The following is a 17,729-nucleotide window of genomic DNA, read 5'->3' on the forward strand; positions in this document are numbered from 1 at the left end:
CTGCAATACCTTAATCTAGATGTCAGGTGTCAAACCGATTTCACTGAGTGCCTAGTAAATGCTGGTTTGTCCTTTAAATTGGTTCCCAGTTCAGACCTTAACAACCAGATGAGGGTAGAACCTAACCAGTTAGTGACCCATTTATTTAATGAAGTACAAGGTAAGAGCAAAAACCTGCAGACACTCGACTCTCCGTAAAACCACTTCAAAACCTGTGAGCTAGGTGTATTTTCTAATTGTCCAACAGTTTCTTACATCAAGAAGGAATTTCTGTCCACTCTTTACATTACCCTTTTAACTTTGCCATGTTCTAGGGCTTTCGTGTACGGCCTGCTTCATGAACACACAGCATTTTGATAAGATTGAGATCTGGGCTTTGACATGGCCATTCCATAACCCTTTATTGCTTATTTTTGAGCTATTCTTTTGTAGGTTTGCTTGTGTGTTTCGGATCATTGTCTTGTTGCAAGATTCATGTCTGGGTCAGCTTTTTTGACAAAAGTCCTCAGGTTCTCAAGAATTCTGTGTTACAATATGGAACTCATGGTTGACTAAATGATGGAAAGTTGACCAGGCCCTGAAGTAGCAAAGCAGCCCCAAACCATAATGCCACCGCCTCCATGCTTTATGGTTGGTATGACAGTGTTCTCTTCAATGCAGTGTTTTATTTTTGCCCCAAAAAATATGCAGGTGTGGTCAGTAGTGTTTTGATATTATTTTTTCAGAGCAGAGGCTTCTTTCTTCTTGACCTTCAATATAGGCCAAGTTTTTGCAGTCTTTCTGTCAGTTGACTCATGCACTTCGACATTGATTGTTGCAAGTAAGGCCTGTAGATACCTTGATGTTATCCTGGTGCATCTTTAAATATTTCAGTTTAATTGTTTTTATGTGATTTTTTTAAATTATTGTCAATGAATGTGGTCGGAATTGAAATCCGATGTGTCGAAATATGTAAAAAAAAAAAAGAAAAGAAAACGACTTTCTAGGAGGTGTACTTTTTCAGGTTTGTAATGTGTTTAAAAGCATCAATACTGTGAAAAATGTAATATACACTGCCCAAAAAAATTTACTCAACAACTTGTTGAGAACACAATTATTTTACCATGGTCAATGGAAACCAAAATCACCAACCAACTGAGGGCTGGATTCAAACCCACACTGGAAATCAAAGTCAACATTTGAAATCCCAGGCTGTTCCAACTCATAATGTAACTCAGTAGTGTTTATGGCCCCCATGTGCCTGTAAGCACTCCAGACAATGTCTGGGCATGCTCCTGATGAGATGGCGGATGGTGTCCTGGAGAATCTCCCAGACCTGGATCAGGGCATCAGTGAGCTCCTGGACAGTCTATGGCACTATTTGGTGGCCTCAGATGCTCCAATACATAATGTCCCAGAGGTTCTCAATGGGATTCAGGTCTTGGGAACGTGAGGGCCAGTCTATGGGATCAATGCCTTTGCATCTGCCCTATGACATTCATCTTTTGCCATTGACTGCAATGTACTGAGAAAAGTGTCATAAATGTGTTGTTCACAGGGTGACATTTTAAGGGTGATTATGGTCTGGCTTAGTTTTTTTCTTGGGTAGCAGGATGATGGTGATCTCCATGAAGCATGTGTAAACTACAGCCTTTGACAGGGGCAGGTTAAATAATATCTGTAGAGGCACACACCAGCTGGTTGGCACACACTTTAAAGGCACGGCCAGGGATGCCATCTGGACAGGCGGCTTTGTGAGTGTTCACTCTTTTTAGTGTCCCTCACGTCAATGTTGGAGAGGAAGAGACCCTGGTCACCAGGAGCAGCCCATGCTCATCCAGTTGGCTCAGTGTTGTCAGCCTAAAAGAAGCTAGCATGGAATGAGTTGAGGTTGTCTGGGAGGGAGGCACCAGTCGGCACCATCCGGCTTTACTGGCCTGATCTGTGAGGGTGTGTAATCCTGACTTCAAGCTTGTGCCAGTATTTATTTATTTCATCCTTGATGAATCTGAGCATCTTGTATTTACTCTTGTAATCGTCATGGACCGCCGGGTTGCCAGTGTACTCCATGGTGACATTGAATGCTGCATGGGGTTTAAGCAGGATCTGTGTTCCTCTTTCAGCCAAAGTCTGTTGTTTAGGATATATACACATTTATTTGGTGGGAACAACATCACCCACAAGACTCATGTGATGTAATTTGTAAATTCTTATTTCTAACCAAATCAACTCCATCATATTCGTCATATAAGTGCTCAGTTTTCTTCCTGTTTATATATACATATTTTCTGACTGATTGTATTCCTTAAACTCAAACATATACACATATACACTAGTATCTGATACAAATGTGCCACATAATTGTGCCTATATGTGCTACATAAATGTGCCTATAGCCTACTGTATGTATAATTTACCTACTGGTATGTGACATTAAATATGTCAACTAGTTAACCTTGACTTATCCTTGGGAATCCTGTGAAATTCCCTTAAGACCTAGATCTGCCTTACATCTATTAGCCCAAATCTAGGTATATTAATAAACCTTACCAGATCAACAGTGCCATTCTGTGTTCGTGAGTTCAAGTATAATGTGCCTGTCTCCGTCAATAATTTACATCTCCTGCTTCTGTGAGGTTGGAGTGAGAGGGCTTTCTTTAATGGTGTGAGTTTGACTGACATTTCATTGTGTCTCTGCGGGAACATGCACTCTGCTCTCAGCATTCATTAATAACGGTGTTTGCATCCCAAATGACACCATAATGCCCTTCACAGTGCACTTATTTTGACCCGGTCAACAGTACTGCATTTTAAAAGGGAATAGGACGTCATTTGGGAGGCAGTCAGCACCTCCTGGTATACTTAACACACAGAATAGTTTACTGATATATCAGGCTGTCTGCCCTCACACACAGGTCAGACCCCCAGATCCCCCTTCCTCTCTGTTTGTAGAATAAGGAAACTGTCCCCTATTATCTTTAAAAAGAAACACGCACCCACCTCTGTGTCAGTCTTGTTCAGAATGCTGGTTGGAAGAGGTGCAGAGTAATGCCACGCTTGTCAGTGAATGGGCCTGTGTAGCTGACATTCACAATCATTGCTAAGAATTTTCTGCTCTCACTGTTAATGCAGATTTGCTTATTGTTTGGGATTGTATGGGGAAAGATATTAGACTGAATATGAGCTAGTGGCCGCCCACACCTTCCTTCTGTCAGAACAGATTGCTGTTCCTAGAAGAGAACCCAGTGGTAGGATGTTCAGAAATAAAATACACTTTCTATTAAATCATTCAGTTAATTCAGTTCTTCATACAGTTGTTCACCTTTGATGAATGAAATGTCTGTGCCATGCGGTTAACACAATACCTAACAGCAGAGGGCACTAAACTATCACGAATGGAGATACATAATTCTCTCTGTGAAACATGGGTGGCACTGTCTATCCAGGTATCAGTATGATCCTTTATATCTTCAAACGAGAAAGGACAAAGAGTTGTGACTTTCAATTTAATATATTGAACTTTCAAGATGAAATCACACAATGCTATTGTACTGACATTGAAAAGTTTAAAATTATTATTGGGCAACCATGTACAATGTATCATTCCATCACATATCAAAGAACAAAGCTATCTTTATAGTCCACTGATATTTTGAAATTCAGTGTCATTATTTCAAGATCATTGCCTTGATCAATCTGCTTTTATTGGATTAATGAACTGTACATGAGGCAATCTTTCAGAAATTGCATTTACAAATAACCTCTGAGCAAACTGTGGAAAAAGCAACAACAGAAATGGTTGCTAATTCTCTTAGTGGGCTATGGCTGTATGGAACAACAATAGTGACAGAGCTCTGTTCATTTGTATTTAGAAATGTCTGGTCATAATCTTGTGATTTGCGGTTATAAGTACGATTTGCAAATCTAAAATAAATCTAAATAATGATGCATTATAATGTGTCAAAATGTTTATATGGCATACATGTAGTATAATATTTAAATCCATTCAGTACAATTTTCAAGCATAATTGTTTTTCATGTCCACTTATAACTATCAATATTCTGCTGTGAAACCAAAAAACCTTTGTAGATATAGTTCGCATATGCTTGGCTCTATGACACTTATCACGCTGAAGGTTTTGCAATTTAAGATGGAATATTTTACCCTGACCAATAAGTTCCCTCTGTCAATGTCACGACAAAGACAATATCATTGGCCGGATTGATTCTACAAATGTCTATTCTAACAAGAGAACAAAATTAATTAAAGTAATTTTATATTATGTCTTTGTGTGAAAAGACATAGCTAGTAGTAGTTTATGTATAATGTGAAGTATGATGCTGGCACATTTGAAACAATTGCCAGAGATTGCGTACATACAGCAGCTAAAGTTAGCTAAGTAATCTACGTGTATCTAGTGTCTGGAGTTTGGATGTTGAAATATATTGAATGTATTGTCTGTAGCTGTCTGTTTTAAGAAGTGGATAGAAATTTTTGTAGCTACTTAAAAGGGAATTTCAGCATAGCTCTCCTACTTAATGTACTTACTAACATTAGCAATGACACATTTGTGTGATGAAAATATGTTCTGGTTTTAAACTTCGGCACATTACTATCACAGCAACATCATTTCCGGTTAATGATTTTGTAAAAGCCTTGGATGAGAAATTAAGCTCTGTTGCTCTGTTTGTTGACCTGTTGAAAGCATAAACTGCATCTCTACTTGCCATGGCTATGCTCAGTGATAGAACCCCGTCTATGGTAGCTCACAAAGGAGTTCCACAGGGTTAAATTATGGGACCTTTATTGTTCACTCTATAAATAAAGATATCTGTAACCCTGTGCAATTGTCTTTTTTATGCTGAGGTCCTGCATCTCCATCTCTAGCACATGCTGTTACACAACTGCAGTCTGATTTCCAACAATGAACAAAATTCACATATGGATCTTTGGTTGGTGCTAAATGCAAGAAGTTGACACAGGAGTGAATTTTCATTCTCGTCCTGTCTTGTCCTGTTAATATTTTTCCCATACTGTCCTGAAGTTACATAACCTGGGAACTGTCCTCTTCCGTCCTGATAAGAAGTCACTCCTGTCCCTTCCCATGCTCGTGTTTTTTTGTGTTAGAGGTGTGTGAACATCAACAGTGAGAACCCTAACTTAAAAACATCAGGTCCAGTTATCATAAAAAATAGCAAATACCAAAATAATGCAACTATACTTCAATTCTTACCCTACTAGTTTGGGAGCGTGTTGGTTTTCTGTTCTAACTCAACAGCACCCACCTGATGTCCCAGGTCTAAATAAGTCACTGATTGGAGGGTAACAACGAACAAATGAAGTGGTACTGTCTTCGAGGTACAGAGCTGAGGGCTGTAGGAGAAAAGCGTAGCCTAGATGGTGTGAGTGATCAGAGGAAAAAAGGAGAAAGCAACCACTGGCCTTGTTAAGTAAAATATTGCATTTATCTCTTCTGATGACACAGCAGCTGTCTTTACTGCTTCAAACCATGAGATGATTGAACTAAGTAACTAACTAATGCTAAGGCCAAGTGAGAATGAGAATACAGACCTTTTAACTGTGTTTTTAAACCCTCCAAATTAATTCAGGTTGTTAGTAACACAGCAAGCATACTTGACTGGTTCTTCTCATTTTAACATTTAGTTCTGACATTTTAATTCCATATTAAATTGATTAGGCAGGTATCTCCTAATAATGGCCACACCAATGCTCTAATGTAAATTCTGCCTAGTGCCTCTTTGATGATGTTGTGGTTGGACGAAAAACAATTTACACTTTAATTCCAATTAATTTAGGATTTTCTTCTTTTTGTTCCAATGGAAACCTACCAAAAAAGGCCAATTTGAACATTGGGGAAATATTTCCATTTATCACATACCCCCCATATACAGTATGTATATAAGGTTTGCTATACAGTTACTTTGCCAAGTCCTAATACTGGCAAACAAATGTTGTTTTCAAGAATAACCACTTTTTCATACGAGCAACACTAACAAAGTACCAGCATGGGATTCTTTTTAGGATCGTCCTAAGGCTAAGGAAGGAAGCCAGCATGTCAGAGCTTTAGTCACGAAACAAAAGAGCAGCTCACTGCTCACTGAGAGAACATGCGAGAGATGGCACTCACCTGGCAAGATGTCTGGAACATGGAAGGACTGCAGATCAACTTTCTGCTTTGCTTATTGTACAACGTTTTACTCAGACCGAACTTCCATACTCAGGGTTTGGCAGGGAGGTCCATCGTCACACTATGCAGAATACCAGCCAAGAAAGTTCAGGTGTTGTTTACCAAATTCTGACTCAGCTGGACTTAAGCAGACAAGGAGAAAGCCAAAAGCAATCCAACAAAGCAGGTGTGCAGCGAAGGGAACAACATGAAGAAGCTGGCTGCTGACGTCAGCAGGCGGGCACAAGTGGCATCCAATAGGATTTAGTTGAAGAGGACTTAGCGGCGGCAGAGCCAAGCAGGCTGTAGGGCAGGGCTGAGTGCTAATCAAGGGGTTAGATCCAGGATGCTGCGTTTCGGGTGTAAGAGGCACATTTAATTAAACATAACATATTAGATTTGTTTTAGTGTGTGAGGAATGTTAATGGTCTCTTAAATGCTAGCCAGCTAAGTATATTTCGAAAAACATGTTTTTGTTAGATAGATTTATGTATACGGTTATCCAGAATTTTAACTGCGACTTTGCAACATCGTAGTAGGATCACTCACAGGTCTCAGATCTCAGGATGACGTGTGTATGCAACCTTTTTGTTGCCTAAAGTCTGATTCGCTTTATGCTACATTTAGACAGGCAGCGTAAATTCAGATACCCCCAAAAGATCACTTATTTTGTATATACTTGGGCAAAGGAACATTATTATGCTACCAATGTAAAGCATCATTGCAGACTGACTCAGATTTGTGCAATTCCTTTGTTTACATGCTACTTATTTCAATGAAGTCACACACTCTCTATAAACTCCCTGTGCATGCTGATACCAAATCCTTGGTGTTTCAGCCAACACATCACTGGGAGTTTATACTGTGGTGTAATAAAATATTGTTTACTCTGTTCGTAAGAGCTCCCCTACAAACTGATTTAGGGGTGGCCCTGCTCATGTCTTCTTCTACAAAGTACTGACAACAGCAATACAGTATTTTGAATACTGGAATCAGTTACTGGTAGTGTGAATCGAATTGATATTCAGGATCTGGCACCTATGAATATGATCTGAAATGTTGCTTGAAATAGGTGACTCTGTGTGCTTTTGGTCAGGACATTTTACTTAAGACTAAATATAAACATGTTTTTGATGCGAAGCTTCTTCCATTGTAGAATGTTTTCCTATATATTGCTTTGGTCTGCAGGAACACACCCCAGGAATGAAAAATGATACCAGCTGAGAGGGTCCTTCCTTTAACAGTATACATGCAAAGCACCGATGATAGAGTTTCAGCCTCCTGAAACAGTGAGATCATAGGTAATGATGTACATCAGTTCCCAGGCTGTAGGCCTACAGGCTAGGTTGGGGCCTGGGACAGGAGACAGCAGGGGAGTTCTGGATGAAAGGTGATGAGTAATGCTGAAGATGGCTCTATCATTAATCATAGTTTGGTCACAGTGGATGATGGTGGTGCAGTGGCAAATGAGAATAAGGACAACTTGGGGCGTGAGGAATAGTCAAAGTCTGTCTTTATGGTCCAGGGTCTACCTCCAACCAAACATGTACTGCTCAAGCATTGGTTCAAACTTTGCCGGCTACACAAATCCAATTTGTCACAATTTGAAAACAGCTATCAGGTGTGACTTTGTTGGTCAATCGAAGATGTCCATGAATTTCACTTGCAATAACCTGACATGGTACACAGAGTGGGGTAATGCTGACCCCTTGTCCTCTCAATCCTTCAGTATTTGTAGTCAGTATTTTTTGGACAGAAGTTGTAAAGCTCTTTGTATCTTTGTTTGAATCTTTGTAAGCATTTCGGGATGTAGAATGATTTTGCATTGATCAATCATACAGTTTAAAAACGCTATGTATGCGTCCATCGCCATTGATTCTAATTAAGTGTCTGTGTAATATCAACAGTGCCACTACCACTGAACGCAGGTGGACAAGTGTGATGGTCTACTTACGAGTAACAAGGTTCAATATTGTTATATGTTTTAACCCTGAAATCCTCAAAACCACCTAAAAATGTGTACTCATAAGTTATTTTGTTGCTGATGAAGGGTGTTGAGTGTGTCCATGTCATCGAAACTACTCATGAATACAGGAACTGTCGAAGCAGAGTTTCTCACACACTATCCAACTCTCTCAACTTCCTTAATCTCTGTGATCATTGATCAGATCGATCGGCCAAAAATCAATCCTCTTCCACTGCTCTTATCAGGGAAGAACTAGCAGTAATAAAAAGTTGACAGATGAGTGAGATTACTGAAGGTCTGAATGAATGATTTATCACTCTGGCAGCATTTCAATTTGGACTAGGTCCGCATGAAGCAACATTTTTCTTGTAACTTTTGCCACGCTGGATGGATTTGAACCAATTAACATTGCACTCTGCTGGACCCCTGGGCACTGCCTGCATGCCGCGACCAGAAGGTAGACCAGAAAGTAGACCGGAAGGTAGACCAGAAGGTACGCTGCTGTATGGCGAGTTTAGGTAGTTCTGATCTGGACCAGAAGTCTGAGGTGGGGAACCTGTTCCTGTGATCTGGACCAGAAGTCTGAGGTGGGGAACCTGTTCCTGTGATCTGGACCAGAAGTCTGAGGTGGGGAACCTGTTCCTGTGAAATGGACCAGAAGTCTGAGGTGGGGAACCTGTTCCTGTGAAATGGACCAGAAGTCTGAGGTGGGGAACCTGTTCCTGTGATCTGGACCAGAAGTCTGAGGTGGGGAACCTGTTCCTGTGAAATGGACCAGAAGTCTGAGGTGGGGAACCTGTTCCTGTGATCTGGACCAGAAGTCTGAGGTGGGGAACCTGTTCCTGTGATCTGGACCAGAAGTCTGAGGTGGGGAACCTGTTCCTGTGATCTAAACCAGAAGTCTGTGGATCTGAAAAGGTTTCTTTGATTGAGACCAGAATCTGTGGTTCTGAACAGTAACCAGTTGTGCTAAAACAGTGCACTAAATGGAGTGCCATTTGGGAAGCAGTCTAGCCCTCACCCTGCTCTGGCTCATGCCAGATATGTAATCTCTGGTTGTTTTTCAAAGACCTAATGCTCTGCACTTTCCAGGAGTTGAACCTCCAAAGCATCTGCCTCCCACCCTGTTTCTCCTAGTTACCCCAAAGTCTGGTGTGTACCGGCCTGATATACAAGCTGCCTCCGCCATGCCAGTTAGTGACACGTCTAGCTGTCTTTCTTTTTTCACTCTCGCTCTCTGCCTTTGCATGGCAGGGCTGGTAGGTGCCTGTCCATTGTCCACCCACCCTGTCACTCCTGGTTGAAAGACCAGCAGGCAGAGAAACAGACAGGCAGACAGTGAAGCAGCAAGGCTATTTCAGCTGCCTAACCTCTCCTGGCGTGTCTTACAAGGGAAACTGCTAGGACCATTTAGCAATGGAAGGACTGGTGTTGGAATGATTAATTCTTTGGTCAGGACTGTTGTAGATGTGTTTAATCATGAAAATGTGATCAGTTACTAATCTAAAATACCAGGCTGTAGTTGACTATTCATTTCATATCCTGAATAATGAACAATATTACTACTAGGAAAGTAAATACAGGGCTCAACAGCAAAACAGAACTAAGTCTAAGCTTGATTTCTCTGTATAAGTAAATTCAAAATACAAAATAATTAAATAAAGATGTTACCAAAACCTCAACCATTTAAAACGCTCGTCCAGCATTAGAATGGGCATTATCCCTTTTAGTTATTCAATAGATTCCATAGCTCCATTTTCATTACCCTTAGGTCAGTACTCCTTATAGTACATGTACCTTGCAGCTAGTCTTTAAAAAAATGGTAATTAGCTGATGTAGTGTACTGTAGGACATCTAGATTAATGCCTGGGCCCATGGGCTGAACCTGAGATCTTGACAATAAGTTCTCAACTGCCCTCATTTACCTTTGTCTTATAGTATAGCCTTGAGATATCCATCTTTCATATTGCGGAATCTTATCTTGAAATGACAAATACTCTACTAGCTACCTGTCTTGTTGCTATTCTGTTTGGGGAAAACATGTTGCTGCAGTCAGTGAGCCATTGAAATTCCTTACTTGCCTTTTATTGGCTACGCTCTGCTGAGCGTGGCTCACATCTCTCCACCACAAGGCAACTCACATATTAGAATGTATTTATTACCTTCAAAATAGATATTTGCTTGTCGAGATTTGTGGACTCACAGTCATTTATCTCTCAGAGAAATCACTTCTGACATATTGCTTATTTATATTTTGGCATTAAAATATATTCAACTTTTCATAATGATGGACATCATATAATACTAGGCACTTATTATTGTGATTTAAAATTGTAGCCTTCAGTACAGTGAAACAAGAACAAGAAATAGTTTAGGATTTTGGTATTGAAGCCCTTAATATTCTTACCCATGTCAATGAAATAGTGGCATCATTTTTACATTGCTGCTTCCAGTATGAAGGAAGTAATTTCATGAGCCAATGTCTACTAGTCCTAGTGAAAGTATATTCATGGACTGCACATTTCCTCAAGATATTTTGGTTCGTTTTGGACCTTTTAGAAAGCCTTGAAAACACAATATGATTTCTATAGGCAAATAATATGTAGCTAAACATTTATGTTATCAAATTGATTTAAGATAAAATAACAACATAACATTACCTAGCTAGTTATTACCGAGGAAATTCCACTGAATATTAGCTGGCTTAAGTTAGCATCACTAATTACTCTTGATAAACAACATTTCCATCCGTACATTTGATAATATGATGGCTATGTTTCTACCTACTATTAGCCTACAGCTGTCATATTTCCAAGACCCTATAGTGCAATCCAGATTACATGTAATTACCCCTGTTTAAAGTCTTTTGCCCTTGTGGAAGAATGGAAGGTTCCAGTCCTAAATTAGAGCGTAATAGAACATTGAAGGCCAAGCCCGTGGATTAAACATCAGATGTTAAAGAAGGATGCTGTTATTCGCACACTGTCAAAAAGTAGACTGACAGTGTACATTTTAATCAAATCCTTAATCAAATCCTTGATTATAACAAGCCCACAATGAAATTATTTAAGTTTTTCTTTTCAGCTTGAGAAAAGTGATTGCTAATGGCTGGATGGCAATTTCATAAGATGGTAGCATAACTACCATAAGAAATTGGTGGGAAAAGTAGCTTGTTGCTTTTAGCTGTGTTGCAGTACTGTAGCTTTCTGACAATGACATTAGCACATATTTGGATTGACATCCATACATGCATTTGCTTCAGATTTTTACCTCAACAGTGTGACACTACCACTGAGCCTGGTCATTACTTTTTGGAATCAAATAACCAGTGGCGGGCCGGGAGCTCAATGACCAACCTTAGCTTTCACCTTATGTGCACAAATATTGGAAACAGCATTCCACTCTGTGGACAGTAATCAATAGCAAAGAAAACAAAACCAAACACACATTAAAACTCCTACTTTGTATTCTTATCAAGTCCCAATACCCATTCATATGCAGACAGTATTGTTGTGGGTGATTGTTATAGGTACAAACTGTAGTTCCTCTCTGGGAGTGGTGAAGCTAATGAATGACTGACATTGTGTTCTTCACCATAACTCCACATGATTCCCTTGAAACATGCAAGTAGCTTCGTCCCATATATGTTCATGCTATTTTCTCAACACCTATTGTCATGCCCAGGGCCGTTGCTTCCTGGATCAGTGTTAGGTCCCAGAAGGACAAAAACATGCACCGATTTCAGTCAGATGCGTCCGTCGTGTGGCCCTACAAAAGCTTGGGTCTCGTGAACCGTACCAACCTTTCCCCATGGTCCCCCACTATGAACTTCCAGTATCAAACCTCCAGCCCTTCAATTCCCTTCTATTCTAAACGCTCTGAATTTCAATTAAATGCATTCTCTGCGCATTTTCCATAACAATTTTACATTTCACCAGCCTTTTAGAAATCACATTTGTGTGACTATGAGGCTTGTGCCAAGTTTTTCTATGGAGTGGCCTTAGCCTTTATATGAACTGTCTCCTTGCATTCACACTGATGCAAAAGCTCTGCGTCACGCTGTCAGACAAAATTAGTTTGAATGTAATTCAAAAAGGGCATTGTGATATTGTTCAAATCAGGTACATCACCAGACATGCAAGAGACTTGGGACTCGGGCAGGTTGTCATGGGCTGGGATGGGTAGCGGCTTGTAGTACGTCCAACCCTAGTAGTACATCCAACCCTAGTAGTACATCCAACCCTAGTAGTACATCCAACCCTAGTAGTACATCCAACCCTAGTAGTACATCCAACCCTAGCAGTACATCCAACCCTAGCAGTACATCCAACCCTAGCAGTACATCCAACCCTAGCAGTACATACAACCCTAGCAGTACATACAACCCTAGCAGTACATCCAACCCTAGCAGTACATCCAACCCTAGCAGTACATCCAACCCTAGTAGTACATCCAACCCTAGTAGTACATCCAACCCTAGCAGTACATCCAACCCTAGTAGTACATCCAACCCTAGCAGTACATCCAACCCTAGCAGTACATACAACCCTAGTAGTACATCCAACCCTAGCAGTACATACAACCCTAGCAGTACATCCAACCCTAGCAGTACATCCAACCCTAGTAGTACATCCAACCCTAGTAGTACATCCAACCCTAGCAGTACATCCAACCCTAGCAGTACATCCAACCCTAGCAGTACATCCAACCCTAGCAGTACATCCAACCCTAGCAGTACATACAACCCTAGCAGTACATCCAACCCTAGCAGTACATCCAACCCTAGTAGTACATCCAACCCTAGCAGTACATACAACCCTAGTAGTACATACAACCCTAGTAGTACATCCAACCCTAGTAGTACATCCAACCCTAGTAGTACATCCAACCCTAGTAGTACATCCAACCCTAGTAGTACATCCAACCCTAGCAGTACATCCAACCCTAGCAGTACATCCAACCCTAGCAGTACATCCAACCCTAGCAGTACATCCAACCCTAGCAGTACATCCAACCCTAGCAGTACATACAACCCTAGCAGTACATCCAACCCTAGCAGTACATCCAACCCTAGCAGTACATACAACCCTAGCAGTACATACAACCCTAGCAGTACATACAACCCTAGCAGTACATACAACCCTAGTAGTACATACAACCCTAGTAGTACATACAACACTGCGTTGTTGGAACAAAGTGCAGGCTGTGAAAAGGAATCACTTGGTCGCTCAAGTTGTGCCTTTCCAAACATCAACCCATCTGTGTTAGTCTGCTCGCAAACCAGCAAATGTCTTCACGCAGCCATGCGCGCGGTTATGCAAACTCATCAGAACATCTGAAATCTATTTTTAGATTTTGATCAAAGGACCCGGGGCTACTCCAAAAAGACCTGGGGCTAAATCCCCAGAAGCCCGGCCTAATAAACGCCACTGGTTCAAGCGAATCTTTCTCAGGCTTGAGAAACAGTGTGGGTGAGGGAAGTTGGCCTAGTCCTAAACTATTATACCAATCACTTTAATGATGTTGGGGCCAAGTATTGAAAACTACTCAGAGCAAATGTGGTTCACTTTAAACCTGTCCTCCTTAGACCTCTTCTCTTTCTCTGCCAAGTTCATCTTGCTTTGTGTGAGTTTGTAGACAGTTATCAATAACCAGAGTTAACACCTAAAATGGTGGCATTTCCATGTCATTGTGTTACTCTTCTGTCCCCTGAATAATCTGTGTGGATCAGATGAACACAGTATGTGTTTGTAAGAAGGAATAGGGGAAGGAGAAATGATAGATTGGAGATTCCGAAAATGGCAAAGGAAAAGCCTGTGAGGCGTAGCAGTAGGATTAATTCCCCTATTAGTTTCTCTCTGCAGTGACGCTACGCCATGGAGTTTGCTGATCCTTGGGTCTAATACCATCCATTTATGGATTTAACTCAATTTAGATTACTATCCTGTCTTTCTCCGCATATTGAAGAACTCCTGCCGTCTCTTCTCTCCTCCACTGCCGCTGTCACTTTTTAATAGCATCCCTGTGAGTCGTGGTGTAGTAAAAACAACAAAAAAATGAGAATAAATTGGAGATCGGTGAAAAGAACAAGCTGTTAAAAGAAAAAACAATAATGCTTTGCCAAGATCATTACAACCAAGTGAGAAGTTTACTCTCTCTACTGGATATGTATTTCCAGTGGAAACTGTGATTTTGGAGGTGATTAAAAAACTATTACTGAAACTACTCTCTCAGGTAATTCAGAAGGTAGTCATTCAAAGCCTGTTAGAAACCTGGAAGGGCCCGCTCTAGATCGAATAGAGATTACCCGTTTTAGATGGTGGTATTAGGCACGATTGCCCAAATGAGAATGCTCCTTCTAAATCTATCAACGTAAATCAGCTATCTTTTGCTAAATAGCTCCCATTTACCTTGTGCTACACACGCCCCCTCGCCATTAAATTCCTGAGGTGTTAGTTATCTAAACTTATGAACAAAGGAAGCACAAAGCCCTACTTGTCAAGATACTTATGGCTTCTCAAGATTTCTTCAAAGAAAACAACAATACTTCAATAAAATGTAATTCAATTCAAGGTTTATTTGTCAAATACACCGAACAACACAGCGTCATCTTAATATAGCTAGACAGAAAATAATAAAATAAAGCAACAATATACATAACACTTTCACCTTTAGAAGTTTAAAAATAGTTCTGTAAACTAGCAGCAGTCTGGGTAGTATTTTGAACATTTAGATGTGGCACGTATGGCAGTAATATACATAACTGTGTGAACTAGGAGCAATTGGTAGAATTATTGAATATTATAGATACATATGAGTGCTATAAGCTTATAAATGGTGGCATAGCTCACTAAAACTACATAGTGAGAATTTAGTACATAGCAGCATTTAAAAATGAGTACTGTGAACTAGCAGCAATATTGGTAGTAGTATTGAATATTGTAGATATGACAAGTAAGGCAGTAATATACATAAAAAATTTAAACTAGCATCAATTCTGATCAGTATGATCATGGATCAGTGTTACTGATTGAGGAGCCTTATGGCCTGAAGGACAAAACTGTTGTTGGAGTCAGGAGGTGCGTGCTCCGATGCTCCAGTAACGTCCACCAGATGGCAGCAGTGTGAACAGACCATAGCCTGGGTGGCTGTGATCTTCCGTGCTTTCCTCAGGCATTGTTTATGGTAGATGCCTTGTATGGAGGGGAGATGGCAGCCGATGATGCGCTCTGCAGACTTTACCATCCTCTGGCGGGTAGTCATTCTGCAGTCTGCAGCGGAGCAGCTGCCGTACCAGGCAGTAATGCAGCCCCTGAGGGGAAGTTGGTGAGAGTTTTTCCTGAGTCTCCTCAGGAAGTATAATCATTTTTGGGCAGTTTTCACTGCCGAGTTTGCTTGTCCGGACCAAGTGAGGTCATCCTTGATAAACACACCGAGAAACTTGAATTCGGAGACTCTCCACTTCAGCTCCATCGATCAGAGAGAGAGGTTGTTGTCCTGACACTGTGTAGCCAGGTTCCTTACCTCCTTTGTGTAAGCAGTCTGATCATTTTTGGAGATGAAACCAAGGACTGCTAGTGTTACCTGCAAATTTGAGGATGATGTTGGAGCTGTGTGTGGCCACGCAGTCATGCATTAACAGGGAGTAAAGGAGGGGACTGAGTATGCAGCCCTGGGGGGCTCCGGAGCTCAGGGTCAGTGCAGAGGAGGTGAGGTTGCCCATTCTCACCACCTGGAGTCTGACCCATCAGGAAGTCCAGGATACAATTGCAGAGGGAGGTGTTAAGTCCCAGGGTCCTGAGCTTAGGAACAAGTTTGGGGGTCACAATAGTGTGGAATGCAGAGCTGTAGTCCACAAACTGCGTCCTCATATATGTGTTGCCTTTCTCCAGGTGGGAGAGGGCGGTGTGTGTCGTCAGGGCGATGGCATCATCCGTAGACCAATTGGGGTGGTGCCTAACTGAAGGAATTGTGTTGGTTGCCTCAAACTGTACATAGAAGGTGTAGAGCTTCTCAAAGAGTGTGGCTGTGGGATGAGAATCATTGCCATTTCTCACTTTGTATTCTGTGATGTGTAGCAGTCCTCCCCACATGCATCTGGCATCACAGCTCTGGTAGTTAGATTCTAACATATCCCAGTATTCTCTTTTTCCATCCCTGATAGCCTTCCGTAGGTCATATCATATCTGGATCTCCTCAAAGCCTTCACGTCCCCAGAGCTATAGACGGAGGACCGTGCTCTGAGCTTAGCATGGACATTACAATTTCCCAGGGCTTTTGGTTAGGGAAAGTTCTGACATTGAACCTCATTTGGAGATATATGCTGAGACAGAATACTTTATCTTCTAATGAAAAATCTTGATTTGGAGGAGGTATTAGAGAAGTGGGAGAGTTAAGACAAAGTGAAAAAAGAGACATTTGAAGGAGGAATACATTTCTCAGAGGCCATTCTAAAGGAATTTCATATTGACGTTACTTTATTTCTGTATGTTAGTTCACATCAAAACAACTATGTTTCAATAGTGAATCTGTGATTTATGGAACAGATGATTAATGAAAATGAATTTAGTGCAGACGTAAATGATTAAACGTCAACTATTGCAAAAGAGAATTGACTACAACTAAATGTTTTCAGTTATTCAAACCCATTTAATTAATACTTTCGTTTTCTTAACTATTTTCAACTTCCACTGCAACCCTGATTATTTCGACTACTATATATCAATCTATGATGTGGTTTACAGTAACAATTCAATCTGACCATATCTACAGTGCCTTCAGAATGTATTCAGGCCATGTCACTTTCTCCACATTTTGTTGTGTTATATAATTTAATTGAGGTCTGTACAAGATCCTACACTTCATAGAGCACATCAGAGTGAAAACCAAGCCATGAAGTCCAACTAAATCTTCCTACACCGCAGAGAATTGTGTTGTGACATTCTTCAGGGGAAGGTTATAAAAAAACAACTGAATCGCATTGAAAGTTCCCAGGAGCACAGTAGGCTCCAAGACTGTAAAATGGAAGAAGTTAGGAACTACAGATTTATCTTACAGCACAACAACGACCCAAAGCAAACAAACCTGGAGTGGCTTTGGGACAAGTCTGTGAGTGTCATTGAGTTGCCCAGCCAAAACCCACACTTGAACCCAAAAGAAACATCTGTGGGAAGACCAGAATCACAGTTCACCAACGCTTCCCATCCAATCTGATGGAGCTATGAAGGGTCTGCCACGAAGAATGGGAGGAACTGCCCAAATCAAGAAGATTTTGAGCTATGATTGCAACAAAATTTCCTTCTCCAAAGTACCAAATAAAGGGGCTGAGTATTTATGTACACAAGATATTTCAGTTTTCCATTCTCAATGAATTGGCATACATTTCTAAAAACGTGTTTTTACTTTTTTGTTATGGGGTGCTGTGTGTAGATTGGTGGGGAAAAAAACTATATAAATGAAATCTGTAACACAACAAAAAGTGACAAAAGTGGCCTGAATACATTTTAAAGGCACTGCAAATGAAGCATATTGAATAGAACCAAAAGAAGAAGGCCATTCAGGAAAAAGATTAGTGCATTGCTACCCTACCTCCCATT

Source organism: Esox lucius, chromosome 5 (assembly GCF_011004845.1).
Source record: "Esox lucius isolate fEsoLuc1 chromosome 5, fEsoLuc1.pri, whole genome shotgun sequence".
Classification (NCBI taxonomy): Eukaryota; Metazoa; Chordata; class Actinopteri; order Esociformes; family Esocidae; genus Esox; species Esox lucius.